This window comes from Mastomys coucha, unplaced genomic scaffold, assembly GCF_008632895.1.
Source record: "Mastomys coucha isolate ucsf_1 unplaced genomic scaffold, UCSF_Mcou_1 pScaffold9, whole genome shotgun sequence".
Taxonomy (NCBI): domain Eukaryota; kingdom Metazoa; phylum Chordata; class Mammalia; order Rodentia; family Muridae; genus Mastomys; species Mastomys coucha.
Genome location: NW_022196915.1, coordinates 96,069,624 through 96,090,959, shown reverse-complemented (window position 1 = coordinate 96,090,959; position 21,336 = coordinate 96,069,624).

Sequence of the window (21,336 nt, the reverse complement as noted above, 5' to 3'; positions counted from 1 at the left end):
TCACCAAGGGGACCCCATTGTCAGTTAATACATGGTCCTCAGTTAACGTATATGTTAGTAGAGAGCCTGGATGTGTGGTTATATTGGGGAAGGTGTGTAATTGCGGTGGAATGAGAAATAAAGTTACTTATGGGTATTATGGAAAGTTATATTAGTTTAATACTATCTATGTCAATTAAGCAGAACAAAAACAGTATAACCTATCATAGGGTTTATTATATGTCTTTCCACAGGTTAGATTGTGTTTACTTACACTGATTTTACAGAGGTTACATTTGGAGAACAAAAATATTTGATGTTGTTCAAAATTTGAATGAAAATAAAAGAAAAATAATTCAAATTCAGGCATTTTGCTTGTGTGTTCACTAAATTTAGAAGAGATTTTCAGAATTAAATGTATAAAAATATTTCTTGAAAATTTTTGTTATGTTTTATTTCCTGTGTAAATTTAATTCCTGTTACCTATAATATAATACATATGTGTGGCTAACATCAATCATTTTAGTTATAAAACCAAAATCTCATGATTATATATTTTATCTAAAAACAAATCATGGAAGGATTATGACTCCTCACCCTTGGAACAGAACATATAACAATGGTTTAATTATGAATCAACTTATGTCAAGTATATGTTAAATGTCCCTTACATTCTAGATATTAATCTTACATTGTACAAATTTAATATCTACAAGAACATTTCATCTGAGTTAGCAATACATAAATTAATTGATCAAATTTTATACTTTTAATTTATAAAACATCATCAGTATATAGTAAAATGAAACATGGTATTTTCTTATGTTTATTGAATGGAAAGGTTATTTTTATAATTCTTATTTCTGTAAGAATATAATATGCTATAAATATATAGTTCAAATAGTCACAAAAGTCAAGTACTGAGGAGTTTTTCAAGTCAATAGGTGCAAATATAGTAAAATAATTTACCTGTGTTCTTAAAATTTGATATAAGGGATTTTTCTCATTCATTTTTAGCAGTTTTTATTTTTTTCTGAAAGTATGAAAATAAAATTTTGACACATTGTTAGTCACATGCTCATTTAATAAATTGAATTAGTTATTAAGATTGGCCATATTTATAATTTAATCAATATTGAAATATAGAGGGATATATTTGCATGCCTAATTCATATATATACATATTAATAATTAAAGTTCTGAAAAATATTCTGAAATAAACTAATAGAATACCACAATAATTTTAAAATTCTGCATTTTTCTGTACTTGTTTATACTGAAGTTAAATTACTCATATAATATAATTGTGGTTTCACAATACATAAAAAGTTGTTAAATTAGACAAATTTAAGGTTGAAATAGTAATTTAAATGTACCTTTTAAAAGACTGCATGTTAAAACAGCTAATTTTAATGACACTTAAACAAACAATCCATAAGTATCCTTTCTAATATTTTGTTATCCCCAGTTATTATTATAATCTGTATATGAGTTACATAAGTTTTGCAGCAATCAAAAGCAGCCAATAAAGGTGCAATTCATCTTCATATGCATGGGTATTCAACAGTGGTAACACGTAATAAAAAATATAAGTGTATTAGATGATATTAAAATTACCTCTATTTCTAATTCACACACAGTAAATATGTGAGTTTTCTGATTTTCTACGTTTCAATTTCATAAGTCAGATAATCAAATGAGTTGTTTTCAAGATGAAACTTAACTACTTTACCAATATTAAAATGTCACTTTCAAATGTTTTTCACAGTAATTTTCCTTCATAAATAAAATACAAAATGCATCTTACGTTCCTATGGCTTTGTTTGTTTGTTTGTTTTTTGTTTTTATTTTTGTTTTTGGTTTTTCAGAGACAGGGTTTCTCTGTGTTGCCCTGGCTGTCCTGGAACTCATTATGTAGACCAGGCTGGCCTCGAACTCAGAAATCTACCTGCCTCTGCCTCCCAAGTGCTGGGATTAAAGGCGTGCGCCACCACCGCCTGGCTTGGCTTATGTTTCTGGTGTTTTTTTTTTGTTTGTTTGTTTGTTTGTTTTTTGTTTTTTTGTTGTTGTTGTTGTTGTTGTCACTGGCAGCACATAGAAATCATGACAACATTTTCTGACAGAATTCTCCATTAATTACAACTGTCTATAGTTGCAAATGCCAATTAATTCTGCTCAAATGAAGCCAGAGATGATAGCAAATTCCTAGCTTCCGGTCCCAACGTTCTGGTTTCACAAATGAAGGAAATATTCACACATCTTAGTATGCCTTAAGCAGCTCAATGGCTGTGCCACTCCCATATATAGTTAATTTATAATATATCTAGTTAATCTATAGTCCATCTTTGCTGCCTAGACCTAGTGAAGGTGCCCCCTGGGGACGCCCTTCCCTAGTGCTTTCATTATTGATATTCTCTCTCGTTGGCAACTCTCAGCCTTGGCCTTACTCCTTTCCTGGCATTGTGGTTCTCCAGTTTTCCTTCCTCTTTCCCCTCTCAGTTCCTTACCCAGGCATCCTCAAGTCCAGTCTCTGGCTCCCTGTCCCACCATTGGTTCCCAAGAACTTTACTTACCAATTAAAACCAACTGGGGGCAGGGTCCCTCAGTGTCTTACATGCAGACTGTGGATTCTGTGTAACTCTGGACACCTAATTAGCAGAAGTGGCCTTAGACCAAATCCATAGCAATCTATCCTCAGGCACTCCCTCTCAGACCATTTTTTTACATGTAATACCATGTAACAAATTGTCACAAAACATAGTGACTTACATGGCTGTCTACTGCCGGCTGCACAGTTGTCTTGAAGAATACCTCAAACGCTTGTAGTTAACGATCATCTAGAGCTTAAATGTCATAGTGGCAAAATTGAGCCCAAGGGTTGTATTTGAAATATTTGGCTTTCACAAGGCCATGTGTTTCTAGGTATAACAATTGACTATCCAATTAATCAGTCTCTCTCTCCATCTCCAATTTTATCTTCCTCCTCTTCATTTTCTTCCTCCTTCACCTTGCATGCTGTCTGTACATTCATCTTTATCACTTTGTTAATATTGTGTTGAGACTAAAGACACTGAATAGACAATCCAGAGGAATAGAGATGTCATTCATTCTCAGATTCCCACCCATAGTTTTATTGACACTTTAAATTAGTATGTATCATTCAAAATTACCTAACTAATTTTAATACATTACTTATAACTGAAGTATATAAATTATAGTGGAGTTCATTATTTTTGTTTTATAGTTCTATGAATATGGAAAGACAATGTAAATGTCAGTCATCATAAGTTCTATTATTAGGCTATCATAAAATAGATCACTATCATAAGAATAGCTTAGGCTCCTCTGTTTTTCTCTCTCTCACTCAGAATACAATAACATTCTAAAATTCTTAATTTTAGACATTAATCAATTATGAATTTACTTGAAGTATTTATAAAGATTAATGTGATGTTTTGATATATATTTGTAATATGGAGTGGTTAAATCAATCTAATCAACAAATCCAATTCCTCATGTACTTATTCTGTATGATGAAAATAATTAATATTTAATGTATAATTTTTGGAATATAAAATGTATCATTAAATTCTTTCTGTGTAATACATTGGTTTTCATAATTATTTTTAATTATATTTAATTATATCATTTTTCTTTTCTTTTCCTCCCTCCTGCCCTTCCCAGGCACTCTTGTTCTCTCCTTGTCTCTCTCTCTCTCTTTTTCCCAATTACATGGTATGATGTTATTTTTACATCCATATGTAAGATACTTTTTTATAAAAATATACATAAAAATATATAAAAAAATCACATGCACACACACATACACACTCGTATATTTACACAGTATTATAATGCAATCTACTCAGCCCTTATAATATCACTTTTACGTTTATGTATGTGTAGGATTTCAGTGATGAGCATCGATATTGCATGATCAACTGCTGTGCTCTTCTTTATAGACTATTTCCCCTGCTGTCAGCATTCCTTACTTGCCTAGAGGTCTTAGTGCTAGCGTTGAGGGCTTATGGGCTTTTCCTTCTTCACTTTAGCATGTCTGTTGTTTTCATCCCAAATACATGATTACACCTTATTTCTCTCGAGTAGTTTCAAGCATTGGAAGCTTTAGGGATTTCTTGACACCTTTGATTTCATTCATCTAAAGAGCATCCCTCCACGATAAGACATTTCACTTCCCTTTAGGATTTTCCTACAAGAGAGAAAATTTTAACTCGATAGGAAACAGCTATACTACACTGTCAATCAATTGTTATTAAAAGTCGATGTGCTTCTATACTGTTTATCACAGTTTATCAAAACACTAGATGTATGAACATTCAATATATTTACTTAGTATTCCTAACACTAAATGCATATGAATTTAAAACAGTTCCTCATTTCTTATTTCCTAATAATATTAGGACTTTAAACATAAACACCTATGCTTTCTATTTTCTTTATGATTCTTTTCTTTTTGTGTATTTGTGTTCTATATGCTGAAATTGAGCCACATTTTAGTCAATGCATTAGTGACTCTGTTTTTCTTTATTGATTTTAATTAAAATAATCAACAACAGAAAATGACTTAACATTGGCATTCTTTCAGTCTTTAATGTTAGTGTTTAAGACACCCTAAAGAATATGAGAAAATTCTATGCCAGGTACATCGCAGATAGGCAATTATATATCTCAAATACGTAAAAAAATAAAAAAAATAAAATAAAATCCACAATCTACCAATTAATAACCAGATAAGACATGATATTTGGAGGGGTCGTGTCAACTTCTATATTGGAAGACTTGGAGTAGGTAAGAGATGTTTACAATCCTATTTCATTGCATATCTAAAAAATTAGAAAAATATATATACAAAAGGCTATTTTTAAAAAACTGTGCAAATAGTTAGCCATCAAGGAAATAGAAACTAACCCTTCTTTAAGATTCTAACTATTTCCAGTCAGATGTCCATCATAAAGAAACCAAAACCATGGGAGGCTGGCAGCCACGCTGTGTGGACAACCCCTTTTCAAGGTGAGTAGCATAAACTAGTGAAACCACTATGGAAACCAGTGTAGGGTGTCTCAAAAGGTACAAAAAGAACAACACTAGGAACAAATTCTACCATTCCCAGACCTTTGAAGTAGTCTGAATTCTAACATCGATTTACATAAACATCAACATGCAAATTGTCCATCTGTTTTGGTCGGGGGTTTCTAGAGTCACAGAACTTATGGTAGTCTCTATATAGTAAAGGAATTTATTGATGACTTGCAGGCTGTAGTCCAACTCCCGACAATGATCAGGAGCAGCTGTGAATGGAAGTCCAAGGATCTAGCAGTTACTCAATCCCACAAGGCAAGCAGGCAAAGCAGAGAGAGCCTTCCTTCTTCCAATGCCCTTAGGTAGGTCTCCAGCAAAAGGTGTGGCCCAGATTAAAGGTGTGTGTCACCACACCTTTAATTCCAGATGACTTTGAACTTGGAGATCTTCCTGTCTTAATCTTCTGGGATTCATAGCTGCTGTGCTTCAAGATTTCCATGCCAAAGTTCAGGTTGGAAATTTGTATCTCTCAGCCTCCAGATTAGGGCCACAAGTGAGCCCTCCAATTTTGTATTGTAGTTCATTCCAGATAGTCAAGTTGACAATCAGGAATAGCCACTACACCATCATTAAATGAAAATAATAGAAATATAGTACATATGCACAATTAAATTATATTTATAAACAAAGAAAAGTAAAAATACAACCTTTTTCAGGAAAATAATGGCTCTGAAAATTATTTGGTCTAGTGAGGTAAGCCAAATATTAAAAGATAGTAGACCATGTTTATGTGTGAATTCTTGGCTTTACGTTTAAATATTTGCACATATATGTGATTCTTGAGTGAGTGTGAAGTCAGGTCATCAAACTGGATAGAGGACATGAAAGGTGGAAAAAGTGTTTACACGAGTACAAACAAACTGGAAAACAATTTGCTGGAGGACTGGCTGGTGAGGAACAAAGAAAACAACAGATGCTGGCTCTTCAAAAACATGAGAGACGCAGCCTTTTATAAGGACTACTTCAAGATTTACAGTTATATTGAAATCATTAAATACCTTCAGGGTTATCACTGTGTATGCCACTCTTTAATAATATAGGCAGACAGAACTTGCTCTTCGTGTTATAGAAATGTTACTACAAGGCAAAAATCCAGGGTTATTGAGGATAACAGACAGACTTAGGCTTAGCATGGACATGACTATGAGTAGGGTGCCATAGACAAATGGCTAGACCTACCTACGAGTAGGAGGCGTTAAAATTGTGATATAGGATCATTTCCAAATCTTGTTACCAATATTTGACATATTGACCCTGGTGTATGTATACTGTAATGGATTTTTGTGGCAGTTCCAGGATACTAACACAGCTCAATGTTTAAAAGACATTCATCATTCCCAGTACATGTTCTTATTTAACCTGATCAGAAAACTTGGTAGAATGGAGATGTTTGAAATGGAAAAAAAATTAAAATCTTCTGAAGTGAAATTATTGTTATGGGAAGAACTATTAAATAGAGTAAAGGTTTAAACATGTTTTTATACAGAATGTAATCTGCTTCATAATGCTGATGATCAATATTAGTGTCTGAAAACTGAAAAGAACTATGAAATATTAGATATCTGTTGCTATGGTTTGAAATTTTCTTTAAAACATCATACCTACATGTTTGTCTTTCTATTGCAGGAGCCCCTGCAATATCTGGCTCACTTGTTCTGTGAGTCACTAAGTTCCCTCTCTGCTATAATCCCCTGTAATCAGCATTCCCACACTCCAATAACCAAATAGATCCACCATCCTCATGTTTTGATAACACAATACCCAATAATTCGATAAAATCAAAACACTTAAGCTTATAGTTAACCAATTAGATTTATATATTAATAAAATCACAATTTACAAGATGTCAATAAATAATTTCAGAGTCAACTGATAATGGTAAAACTTTAACCCAATTATTTTAACCCTTTGATAATATCATGTTAGACCTCATTCTCCTTCCCTCCCCTCCTGAGACCTCTCTATCTCTTTAAGTCTTAGCGCTTCCTCCCTTTCTCCTGTCTAATCACAGGCCTCCCCTGCACTAACATAATTGGACAGGGAAAATCCTGTGACATTTTCATTCTTTTATGTATTGTTTTTTTGTCATGATCTCTGTCCTTTTGTTTTCTTTCTTTTGCAGAGAAATAGTCTTGCTGTAGAGACCAGACTGGCCTCGAGCTTTTCTAGAACTTGTGGGTATTTGTCTGAGTGTTGACATTGTAAGTGAGCAAACTTTATTCACTATTTTCTTGTATCATTGCATATATAGTTTCAGTGATTTGGGAATTTATGCAAAAGTTGACTAGATAAATCTTATATGTGGTCTCCATGAACTTGCACCAGATACTATCTACCAGGCAACATTATTTTTCAAAAACAAATTATATTGGCAAATAAAATCATGTGTATTGGTTAGGTAACAAACAGTGCTTTGAAATATGAAAATATAGAATTCCTTAGGCAATATGACTAGCACACATATTATTAGAAATGTGATGTATTTTTTTTAGTAATAACAATACATTTGCTCATCATAGGTCATTACTTAAGTCTGTTCTTAGTTGTGTGAATTTTAGAAGCATATTCTTGATATGTTATGTTTGAATTATTTCATTATAATAAATACATATGGCATATCAAAAATAATTGATTAACAAAGCATCTAAAAACACTCTGATCATGTAAAATCCTCAAAGAATTAACTAAACATTAAGTAAACATTATATTTTAGATGAGGCTGACGGCTGGTGAGATGGCTCAGTGGGTAAAAGCACAGACTGTTCTGAAGGTCCTGAGTTCAAATCGCAGCAACCACATGGTGGCTCGCAACCACCCATAATGAGATCTGATGCTGTCTTCTGGTGCATCTGAAAACAGCTACAGTGTTCTTATTTATAATAATAAATAAATCTTTGGGCCAAAACAAGCAGAGACTGAACAAGCAGGGTCTACCAGAGCAAGCAGGGCAACCGAAGTGAGCAGAGGTCCTAAAACGTCAATTCCCAACAACCAGATGAAGGCTCATAACTATCTGTACAGCTACAGTGTGTACTCATATACATAAAATAAAACAAATAAATATTAAAAAAATAAGATAAGGCTGAGCCACAAAGAAAGATCTACAGGTAGCATTTCTTGCTTAATATCAATAGGAAATATTTGTGCATTCTTAATTAGAAAATAAACTTGTTTAATCTTATAAAATTCATATTCTGTAGGTCATAAGGTTAATCATTCAATAGGAATAGTGCACCCTATATTTTCCTACATATTGTGATTAAAGTTTATAATATCATTATAATATTATTAATCATGTTTGGGAGATAAAACTAAAACTGAAAATAACAAATATCTGATTAGGAAAGCATTTCTATTGTATTATCACAAGTACACTCTTTGGAGTGGTGGGGGCATGTAAGGAGGGGCTGAGATATGAGGTGATGAGGGGGTGGTTGGTGGGAATAGGAAGGTGGGGGAGTGTGGGGGTACGGAAGGAGAGTATCACTGGAGCAGGTCTGAAGCTATAGTGGGGTTGAGACTTTTCCAAACCCTGGAAATCTATCCTGAGATCAGCAGGAGAAGGATAGCTCCCCCATCCCTTGCCAAGGCCTGCATTTCCTCGTGCATGTAGCCCCATGACCCCACCTCTTCTCCAGTAGATCACATAGTCTGTAGGGTAGCCAGGTTCAATTTCCTTTCCTTTATAAGGTCATGTCCATCAGTACCTGGAATTCTTCTTTATGAAAATGAGGCATCCCCAGCCAGTTATGTACACTCACTCTTAGAGCCCCTACTCATCCCCAAAGGATTAAAACAGCCTGTGTTACCCATATTAAAATGAGCTGTCTTATTGCTGAGACTCTGTTCTCAGGACTCACAGTGCTGGCTAAGGTGTTTGAGCTCCTAGCCATCCATCCCTACTTTTGTTCTCAGGATCTATGGTTGTGATCACAGTTGATCCTATTGCAAAGAGTAGGGAAGCAGGGCCTGAAGGGTAAAGAGGCTTAGTGAATATTGTATAGTTTCATAAATGCAATTAACAATGAAAAAATTTTCAAATGGTTTAAGCATTTTGGTAGAAAAGTTTTGTTCATAAACATATGTGGGAATGTTTTTAAAAGACATAATGAATCAGCGAAATTTGAACCTTTGAAATTCATCGAATTGTGATACCAATGACTCCAGTAAAACTAGATTTCATATTGTACCTAAACACTTGCATTTTATTACAATAGGTTTTATAGAGCAGTATTTATTTATCCCCGAATGAGGGAACACATCTTCTGGATTATATTCGCCTTCTGTTATCTGTACAGTTGGCATATGAAATGGTTGTAAATGTACCACACTTATTTTTATCAGATTTTTAAAAAGAAAACCATGTGAACAACAGAAGTTATACATGATGGCATCAGTCTTTATGCCTGTGCTTGGAATGGAGAGGATAGACTCAAGAGTTCAAACAGCTTCAGCTACATAGGGGTTCTGAGGCCAGATCAGGGTGCAAAAGTCTATGTATCAATAAACAAGAAAGAACGGAATAAGGAAAGTGACCCTTATTGCAAATGCAATCACATACTATCACACAAATATACACATATGAAGGATTGTATGAACACAACCTATTAGTCTACAATTTTTCCTGTTTTGTAACATGATCTCAAATCAAACTTTGACTAATTATTTAGAGAAAATGCTTGTATTAACCAACATGTATAGTTTTATTGATAATAAAGTTTATTCATAGAAGCTAGTTAATAATAATTTGTGTATTTGGGGAGAGTTAATAATAGCGAAATCTCTAGTATCATTTACACCTAAGTCATTTAAAAAGGATACATGATTTCTCCTCAATAAATTAACTATCTAATGTTTAAAATAGTCTATCAAGTCATAAAATAATATTTATTTTAGAAGAAAATTACTATGCACCATAAGTTATATAATAAGATTTTCTGCTGTCAATTATCAAATTAGAAAAACTTTAATTAAATCATGAGTAAGACTGTTCAGAAACCCTGAGCAATATTGCAAGGACTACAAGACCATTTGAAAAAAGAAGAGTCAAATCACTATGACACAGATGCACAAAGTTAATGGAAGAATGGAAGACCAGTGTAAACACAATATCTGAAGCTAAAAATCTTATTAGGAAAAAATATAGAAACATATTTAACATCCTTGGACTATGGAATTGTTTTTTCATGGGAAAATAGAAGTCAAATAAACAAATAAAAAGAAAATCAAAATTATGCCTTAAAGATTGTTACATAGAAGGTAAAAAGTTAATCATCATTGTGGAAGTATATTATTCAATACACATATGTTATAATTTCTCTTTTGACCAAATATTTAGTGAAAACATTTAACTGTGAAGAAAAATATCCATTTATAAAACAGTTGTGGAACTACAATTTATTTTCAATAAAAAGTATAAATTAATAATAATAATATAGAGTCACTATCATTAGGAAATGTAAATTAAGCCTATAATGTATATTTTGTCTGCATCCATTATGGTGGACAGGATAAGAAAGGAAAAATCTATATAAATATATAAAGAAAAGGAAAGACAAGGCTGGAAAGGCTTTTACTGATTGGGAGAGTCAGTAAAAAATGGGAAGAAATTCACAGTACAATCCTTCATCTTTGGGCAGGTTAGACTGTGTGACCGCAATGCAATGTGTCTTCTCTAGTTTGGTGATCCTTTATTTGTCAAGATAATTACCTCTCAGGTCTCTGGCACATTCTGCAGGGACCCCCAACCTTCTATTTGCTGAAGTTGCCTGTGTCCATTCTTTCTGCTGGCTGTCAGGGCTTCAATCCTTTTCCTCCACCCAAGAACAGGTCATGTTCCCTCATCCCTCAATTGTCCCCTTTCCCTCCCAGGTCCTTCCCTCCCTCCCTAAGTTGTGATTGCTTTCTCTTCCCTCAATTGAAGCATCCTCACCTGGGCCCTTCAGCTTGTAGACCTTTTTAAGTTCTGTGGACTGTATCTTCGGTATTCTGCATATACTTGGCTAATATCCTCTTATTAGTGAGTACATACCATGCATGTCCTTTTGGGTCTGAGTTACCTCACTCAGGATGATATTTTCTAGTTCCATCTGTTTGCCTACAAAACACAGATGTCCTCATTCTTAATAGCTGAGTAATATTCGATTGTGTAAATGAACATTCTGTATCCATTTTTCTGCCGTGGGATATCTAGGTTGTTTCCAGCTTCTGGCTATCACAAATAAGGCCACTACGAACACAGTGGAACTCATGCCCCTGTGGCATAGTTGTGCATCTTTTGGGTATATTCTTAAGAGTGGTATAGCTGGGTCTTCAGGTAGATCTATTTCCAATTTTCTGAGGAATCTCCAGATTGATTTCCAGAGTGGTTGTACCAGTTTGCAATCCCACCAGCAACTGGGAGATAAGAGACTCTCAGGACTCAACGGGAGGGATCTTAGATGAAATGCCCAAAAGGAGGGAGAGGGAACTTAGAGAGCCCACCTCCAGCAGGAAGACAGGGCATCAAGTGAAAGATAGGGTTGCCATAGTCACATCTCTGACCCGTAATTTTCCTGTCTGAAAGATTTACAGGGATGGAATTGGAGAGGAGCCTGAAGAAAAGAAAGTCCAGTGACAGACCCAAAGAATGATCCAGCTTAAGGGGAGGTCCCAAGGCCTGACACTATTACTGAGGCTATGGAGCACTCACAAACAGGGACCTAGCATGATGACCTTCCGAAAGACCCAACAAGCAGTTGAAAGAGTCAGATGCAGATATTTGCGCCCAACCAATAGACAGAAGTAGCTGACCCCTGTTGTTGAATTAGGGAAGGCTGAAAGAAACTGAGGAGAATGGCTATCCAATAGAAGGACCAGCAGTCTCAATCAATCTGGACCCCCAAGATCTCTCATAAACTGGACCTCCAAACAAAACAGCATACACCAGCTGATATGAGGCCCCAACACACATACTTTATACGACTTCTGGATCTGTGTTCATTCATAGATAATGCACCTAATTCTCAAGAGACTAGAGGACCTGGGGAGTTTAGAGGTCAGGTGGGGTGTGGGCATCCACATGGAGACAGGGAGTGGAGAAAAGGTGTGGGATGTGGAGCAGTTGGAGGGTGGATGGGGGGTTAGGGAATGGAATATGGAGTGTAAATAATAAATTAATTTAAAAATAAACTGAAAAACAAAACAAACAAACAAACATAAAAGATAGTTACTACATGACAAAACTAATAATGGAAATTATAAAAGTATATATCTATGATGAATTTTCATAATAAATTTTTAAAAAATATTTTACTAGGAAAAGTTCCCAACTAATTAATAATCTGGACAAAAGCAAAGCCATGCTACAGAAAGATTTACAGAGAAAGCACTCACATAAAAATGAAATTAAAGATGCAGAATGACTTGTACCTATTATCTGTCCTTTTAATTCCCTACATGAACATCTATAGAAAACAAAAGACCTCTGCTTATCAATCACTACAAACACTAACAAACCATGCCAGATGCTGTGTTTTTTCTAGTGTGGATCAATATGAAACAATTTATACGCAGCTCATGTTTGGTGAATGCTTATTTTCATAATAACTTCAGCAAGGAGGATACAAAGCATTTGATCTTTACAAGCAAATCTGTTGCAGTGTCCTCATTGCCTTTGTGCACAGTGTTTACTTTGCCTTATGTCATCCAAGGTCTGCAGGGCTCTTAATCATGCCAGTGTTCTAAATGTCTTTCTTTTTTTTAATATACAAAAATGTGTTTAATCTTACTCCTTCTACAGTATGAGAAATGCACATTAAAAGAACCTATCAGATTTTCAACCACCAGAAACTTAATAACATGATACTTTATCCCAATTGTAGTGAGATAAAAATTGTCTAAGTAATGATAAGAAGACTATATAGTCATATATATAAACATATATAAAATATATTTATATTTATATTAACATTATATATGTATAGTAAATATAGTAAATATAGATATTTAAATATCTTTCTTTTCTTCTGTGTTGAGTATAGTGTGTTACACTTAGGCCCATCGAACTGGAAGCAGGGATCTGATTTTGAATAATCAGGGAATTCCTTGTAATGTAAAACTAGTACTCACAAGAAACTGATATGTGTAAGATGTAGTATTATTATATGCATGTTTAGATTTTAGAAGTTAAACACTCCAGTCAGGGAATTATAAACCTGGCTTAGTCAACAAGTTACTAGACTTTCTATCAATTCATAATGCAGACCAGAATAGAAAAATTTTGTTTTGTCCTCAATAGATATAGACTTTATAAAATTTTTGTCATTTCAACCTTGAATCCAGTAAATAAGGTGACATGAGTATCTACTGTTGATATGTTGATAGCTTATGCATATTGTATCTTTATATACCTTTTAAGTTCTTATTTCTGACCTAACCATAATGGATTTCTTGATTCATAAGTTTCAGCCAGCACTGACAAAATCTAAGATACAGTGAACGTGGAACATCAGAGGTTGCTTCAGGCAAGTTGTAGAAAAAGGAGACAAGGTTTTCAAGTCACTTATTTCCTTTGTGACAGACAAGATATGTCCCTCAATGCTCACTTATAACAATGACCCATTGACAAAATGGGAAAGTTTTGACCTAGCCCACATATTTATAAGAATCAGGAATGATAGCACAAATGAATTGCTATTGTATAGTATAAGATGCCTCCAGGGGAATTCCAGAAGTATTATTGTAATACAAATATTTAAAAAATCCCAGAGGGACAGAAGTTTGAGTAATTCACTTTATTGCTAATTGAAGATTGGAGAGAGAAGTAAATTAATGTTCAGTTTATCAATGATAATGACTTGGCCCAGATTGCCAGATACTTGCATAGCATATTTCTGTAATAAAAATGATCAATAAGAACTGAAATATACTTATAATCTCAGGATCCCTATTGAGTATCCACACAGAGGCGATTGTGCAAAGAATAATACTAAAAGGACAGAATGGCCATTCCGTGGGGGCAGCCTACCTCACCTCCTATGTAAATGGAGACATTTTCATTTTGACTACAGTTGAAACACATTATCACTGGAAATAGCAACCCTTACTTAAGCAACCTTCTTTAACAAGTCAAGAAGTAAGGACCTATCTGTAATGCACTACTATTTCTGATGGTTGTGGTTCATGTTGTTAGGAATATCATTTAGAATGCTCTCAAATATTAGCTTATGCTGATAGTTTATTGAAAAACATCTTCAAGTACAAATGTATCTCACCAATAGATCAGAAATAATGACATCAAATTGAAGTGTTAATTTATCATCTCTTGTACCATACTACTATATACAACATTATTGATATTCAGCAATCCTTCAAAATACAGAATTAAGTGTAAGATATCTTAAGAACTTTGGACAGACATAGCTGAGTTCCAGCATATGAAATGTTAAAAACCAGAGTAAAATTACTGAAAAAATGTACCTTTCACATTTACAATGACAGATATATTTGTAGAACATTTTTAAAAGTACTGTCTGCCAGTTCGGTACATGCATATGATGTGTTTTGATCAAAGTCACACCCACTCCCTCTTCTCTGACTCTTCCCATATCTCCCCCATTACTTTTCCCTCTCAATTATATGTACTTCAAAAGAACCACAAATTCATTTTGTGCTGAGGCCATAAACTTTCCTCCTAATCAAAGCAAGCTAAAATTCTGACAAGACATAATTCTTGTTCTACTAAGTAGTAGACACCATTATTCACACAGGAAAAATAGGTTTTTAAATATCTAAATCAGCGCCATGTAGTATATACGTGTATGTTGCTGACTTGAGATTTTCCAATTTAATATGGTTATAGATATACCACTTTTGTCATACAATAAGTAGTTTGGTATGTTTTTATTTTTATTCAAATTTGACTATACTTTGATTTGTCTCATAATATTTTTGATCTACAAATTTTGATCTTAAACTTTATAATTTTTAAATGTCATATATTTTAATCAGTTTTGGATGGATAGTTTGATTAAAAATATGTATATTTTCAAATATTTTGAGTCCTACCTTTTGTTTTAACCATGAGCCGGTCCACGAAAGACGCTGTGTTTAACAGGCAATGGTCACTGGGCAGTTCATAGGCAGAGATCAGTACAATGGTGCTGCTTCACAGTTTCCTTGTTTTAGGCTTGGTTTCCTTCTTTTCTGTCTGAGTCAATTTGTTATCGGATATTTACTTGCTGGGGGCCTGCTCAGGCTGGGGAAAGAGCTGAGGTGGAACAGAGAGTTGGTTGAAGGCTAAAAACTGATGATCCCTGGCCTTATAGACTTACTACCTGTTCTTCAGTAAACATTGGTTTCTTTCTTTGTAACTCTGTTATTATTTGTGTAAATAAGTGCTGATTCTCTCTTTCTCTGTCTTCATCTATGTCTCTCTCTCTTCTCTCTCTCTCTCTCACTCTCTCTCTCTCTCTCTTTCTCCTTCTCTCCCTTGTACCTTCCCTCCCTCCTTCAACCTTCAAGAACTCCTGCTGGCAAGGGGAGAAGCTTGAAACCAAAGAGAAAACAAAGACAAAAAATTAAAACCTTTTTGACAGTTAATATGCATAAACACACACACACACACACACACTCACTTTCACACATCTTGGTTGGGCCCGAAAGACCACCTCTCTCATCAATTCCACAAGTGTTCATGCATCTTTACATATAGATACCTATACTTAAAATACACACAAATATATAGTGTATGTATATATTAGGTAGATGGAGCAAAAGCCTTCACCAGCAAGTTCCATTGAGCAAGGGTCAGTGTAGAAAACCCTCACTCATTCTGGGTGAAAAAGAAGCTCCAACCTTTATTGCTCAGACAAAGAAAATGAGTCTACTTTTTTTTTTTTTCTGAAAGTAATAAAAAGCTACTAAGGAAGAAAAAAATCCCATCTCTCTATTTGTGAAAGGAATAAGAAAACCCTTTCCTCTTTATTGCTGAAAGAAAACACTCTGTCCCTTATTGTTGCTCTTTTACTTATAGTTTTTAAGAATAAATGATCACATGGTTTTCCAAGCAGCTTTACCTTCCAAAAGGTCATAGAAAGTTTAAGGACCTATTTCAAGTCATAAATAAAAAGATGTTACAAGGAAATTTAAAAATTCTTTTAAATAAAAGTTAATATTTTTAATGTGTCATTTTTATAACTCAGAGAAAATGGAAGTAGGAAGATGTCCTATTTTTAAAACAGTACTAGTTTTATGATTAACTGCACATTTATTTTATTTAGACTTTCTTCTGCTTGAAGCTTGTAATGACTCATGATTTCACTTCCTCTTAAAGATGGCTTGCATTTCTCCTTAGTTATCTTACTCCATTACCTTTTCATAGTGGCATTTCAAAGGAAAAATGTCTGCCATATGGAATGGTATTATTAAATGGTATTCCTTTTCTACAAACAATCCAATGGGTAGTTTCTTGAATTTCCTTGAAATTATTGAACATTTAAAATTCAATAATTTAAAAGATATATATAAAGTAAAAATGTTATGTTGGTTTATTTTATATGTTTAATATAAAAATCAAAACTAAAAATTCAAAAAATATTATCAATATTATTGCTTTTGCTTTTTTTATAATTTTAACAATGCAAATAATGTAGAGCTACATACATTATCACTTCCAAATAAGGCAGTTTATTCAGCAATTTTCTTTTTTGTTGTTATCATTATTATTGATTAAGTTATCAATTTATTTGCATCCAGACCACAGCTTTCCCTCCATCCTTCTCCCAGACCCTTCCTGTCACATCCCTTTACTCCCATCCACCACTCTCCCCTTCTCCTCAAAAAGGGGAAGGACTTCCATGGATATCAACCAGCCTCTGATATCAAGTTGCAGTAACACTAGGCACATCTATTGATTATATAAGGTTACATAAGGCAGCCAAGTTAGGGGAAATGGATCCAATGACAGGCAATGTTGTCAGAGACAGACTGTGCTGCAACTTTAGGAGTTCCACATGAAGATCCAGATGCACAACTGTTAGATGCGTAAGAGGGGAACCTAGGCTTTCCCATGTATGGCCCTCTAGTTGACAGTTTAGTCTCTATGAGCCTTTATGTGGGAATGCTAGTTGCTTCTATGGGTTTTCTTAAAATGTCCTTTATACTGTCTCCTTCAATTTTTCCTCCTCCTCTTTCACAAGATTCCCCAAACCCTACTTAATGTTTGGGAGTGGGTCTCTGCATCAGTTTCCTTCAGTTGCTTGGTGAAGCCTCCTGTCTGATGACAGTTATACTAGGATCCTGTCTAAAGGTATAGCAGAATATCATTAGTGCTGTTAAGGTTGGCCTCCCTGTCATGAAATGGGTCTCAAGTTGTGCCAGTCATTGTTTAGCCTTACCCTCAAATACTGTTCTATCTTTTACCCCTAAAAATCTTGTAGGCAGAGGAAGTCATGTGTGTAAGGAGTTGTGGCTGGTCTGGTGACACAGTTCCTCCATTGAAAGTCTTCCCTGGTTTCAGCAATCTTAACTAGACTCACCCTCATAGATCGCTTTCCTGAATACAAAAGATGGCTACTTCAGCTCCATATCTTCCACTACTAAAAGTACTCACTAGGTAACCCTAGTGAGACTCACTTGTGTCTTCTAGTATTTTCCTGGAGGCTGTCTGATGAGAGGATGTTTAGATGAAGTGGATAGGTGAAAGGATCTCTTGCTAAGGCAAACACTTGAGAAAACATTGGATGTTTGGAAAAAGTATAAGTAGAACCGAACAGACAGTGAAGAACGCTATTGCATTGGGATGCCTTGCAGCACTTAGGTCTTCGCTGGTCTGCACTTGTCATGAGTTCATAGAGAGTAACTTGCCAAAAGACTTCTCATGGTATTCTGGCTGCTTCTTGGCTGCTTTTGCTGATTGTGCCGGTTCATTGGTGTCTCAAGGTTTTTCTGGCTTGAGCCACTGCTACTGATTTGTGTTTGGTGTTTGTTAATTGCATTCGACTACTGCTACTTTTTCATGTAAACTGAATTGTCATATCCAGTTATTAAAGATTGGAATCCCTCCTCTTTACCTAACTTCACCCCAAAGAATTATTTCTAAACAGATTTATACTACCTTTAACCTATTAAAACTCTTTCTCCTCTACCTTTGTTGGGTGGGTGAGAAGGTAGGTTGAAATATTAAAGAACCTGTATTAAAGTAGGTTTTAAAAAATCTATGCCTACAGTCATCCTCATAGATTCCAAGATGTCTCCAGTATACTAGGCTTTCACAATACTGCCACATGGACCTGATCCATCTGCCCCCTCTCTCCTCTATTACTTCCCTTCCAATTTATACTTCCTAACATGATCCCACTTGCTTCCAGTCCACCTTGTAGTCTATTCTGGTTTTTGGTTTTGTTTTTGTTTTCTTCCCAGAGAGATCTTGTTCCCACCTTAAATCCTTCCTCTTTACCTAACTTCTCTGGGTCTGGTTTATAGTTTCATTATCATTGACCTAATGGCTAATTTAAATTTTTCTAAACTTGACTAAGAATTTTTGTTACTGAAAAAAGCTAAAATCAATAAACTTGTTATTATTTAGATTCTGGCCTTAAGGAATTAATTTTTTTTTTAGTTCTGTTTTGTTTTTGTTTTTTTGAGACAGGGTTTCTCTGTGTAGCCCTGTCTGTTCTGGAACTCACTCTGTACACTAGGCTAGCTTCGAACTCAGAGATCTGCCTGCCTCTGCCTCCCAAGTGCTGGGATTAAAGGTATGCACCACCACTGCCCAGCAAGGAATTGAAATTTTAATCAGATCCTTTCTATTAACCTGGGTCTTAAAAAGTAATTTTTATATTTGTTTATAAAATGTTATTTTAAGAATAGAAATCACAACATTCAGTTAATGTAAATATTTATAAATTCACCATATTTCCATGGTACTGCCATCATTTACAATATGACCTTGTTATCAATAACATCAGAGGAACAAATGTAAATTTTACTACAGAATTTTAGTCTGTACTTTATAACATCTAAAAAACCATTTTCAGTATGCTATTAGAATTACCCTGAACATTTGTAAGAGAATAAAATTATATTTTTCATACTCATTCATATGACTTAGCAGGCCATTGTTCCATGAATAGACCACAAATGAATATAGAAAGAGTGAACACACTGTACTTATTTTAAAAAATGATCCTTAGGACGAATGACAATATGAACTAACTAGTACTCTCAGAGCTCCCAGGGACTAAAACACCTACCAAAGAGTATACATGGAGGGATTCAAGGCTCCAGCAGCATGTGTATAGCAGAGGATGGCCAAGTCAGTCATCAATGGGAGAAGAGGCCCTTGGCCCTGTGAAAGTTCTAGGCCTCAGTGTAGGGGAATGCCAGGGCCAGGAAGCAGGAGAGGATGGGGTGGTGAACAGAGGGAGGGGGGAGGGAACAGGGGATTGCTTTAGTTTTTTCAGTTTTTATTTTTATTTTATTTTATTTTTATTTTTGGAGGGGAACCTGGGAAAGGAGATATTATAAATAAAGAAACATCTAATAAAAATAAAATAAAATAAAATAAAATAAAATGAAAAAAAAACAAATACTGGATTAAATGTGGTCTGTGCTAAACCCAAAATAGATGTATACATTCTGAAATATATTAAATTGTTCATAACAACTCTATTTCTTTTCATGTAATAATGAAGAAATTATAATGTTCAGAAAAGAAGCTAAACAGATTGGAGGGTGCTTTCCAGTTATTACAATAAAGTCACTGAACCTAAAGTTGTAAAAAAAATATGATTGTCATTAAGAAGTTATACGAAAGATTTTCAAACTGCCTCAGAAAACTGACTGAATATTAGCAACTGTGAAACATTTTACATTAAAGCATGATGCTGTAAGAATTGAGCAAATAGGGACACCTCATAAAAATACCAAGGAGCAAGGAATGTCCATTTAGCCTAAAGACAGAGCTTCAGAAAGGTTTACAGAGCAAACACCCATCCCCAAGAAATGCCCGGATCTCCACCACACCCCTCACCAGGGGCATAAAAATCAATGAGAACAAAAGACAATGGACTCCACCAATGAGAGATAATCAACTCATGCTGTAAACCTATGTACTGGGAAGGTATAAAAGGTGTGTGCCTTTGCTCTGAATCCAGGATGACACCAGTATACTGGCAATAAAAACCACATGCAATTTGCAATGATCTCCCCCCTGATTCTTTGCAAGTGGGGGGGACCCACGCTGCATACAACAATGCTACCCTAAAATATGTTATCAGATATTTATAAATGATGAATTATGTTCTGGAATATGGACTGCTTTAGTTTGAATAAAATTTATAAAGTAGGGTATTTATGAATGAGTTTGAAAAGGAGAGTTATAGTTTTCTGCCACGGACTGGGTTCATTGCGGGGACCTCTTGTTCCACAGGATGAGAGTTCTGGTCAGGTGGGCAAAAAATTCAACGATGAAATAATGGCAGAGATGCCATATGGAAGTGCAGGATCTGAATGTATTTCTTAAAAATGGTATGAGGCTTTTATAGTCATTGCAAAAGAGAAAGAGAAATTTGGCAGCTCAGTAGTCGAGGTACATCTGAAGCCATCTAAAACGCACTGGGTCTAAAGCAGCTAACTCTTCGGGACAGGCACTGCACCCCTGGGCCCAAGCGCTGTGGGCCTTGGGGGCTGTGGATTGCATGAGGCTCGAAGCTTGAAGAATCTTGAGTCACGAATCTCAAATCTAGAATATGCTGACTGTCGCACACACCCTTGGCTCAAGGTCCTGCCCATCTTAGTAAAAGCTCACCATGCTAATCTTCTGGGCTAGTAGAGACACGTCTCTTTCTTGCTAATTCCTAGGAGTGGTTCAGCTTGCCCTAGGATAAGTCTCCCATACTGTAAGCTTCAATGCCCTACCCACAATGCCAAAGGCAATTAGTCTGGATGGGTAACAGTCTTTAGGAAATTCCAAGCCAGGGTTTGGCTAAGATGTTGGAACTTTGGTAAAGGTAAGAGAGTAATGTCCAATTTTGTCTAGCTATTAATAAATCTTATCTTGGTGGGTACCTCGCACGTGAGTTTGGAAGGACATATCTGGGCTACCTCTGAGCTAGGGATGCCAAGGAGACAATGCTGGAGACTGGCTTCCATGAAGCTTTGCCTCATAAACTGCTGTCACGCAAAGTGTGTGTGGCAGTTTTCTTACACATATCTCTCAATAGACAGACTGTGATTCAGGGAGGAAATGCATTTCCCGGGCTTCTGTGTTATAAA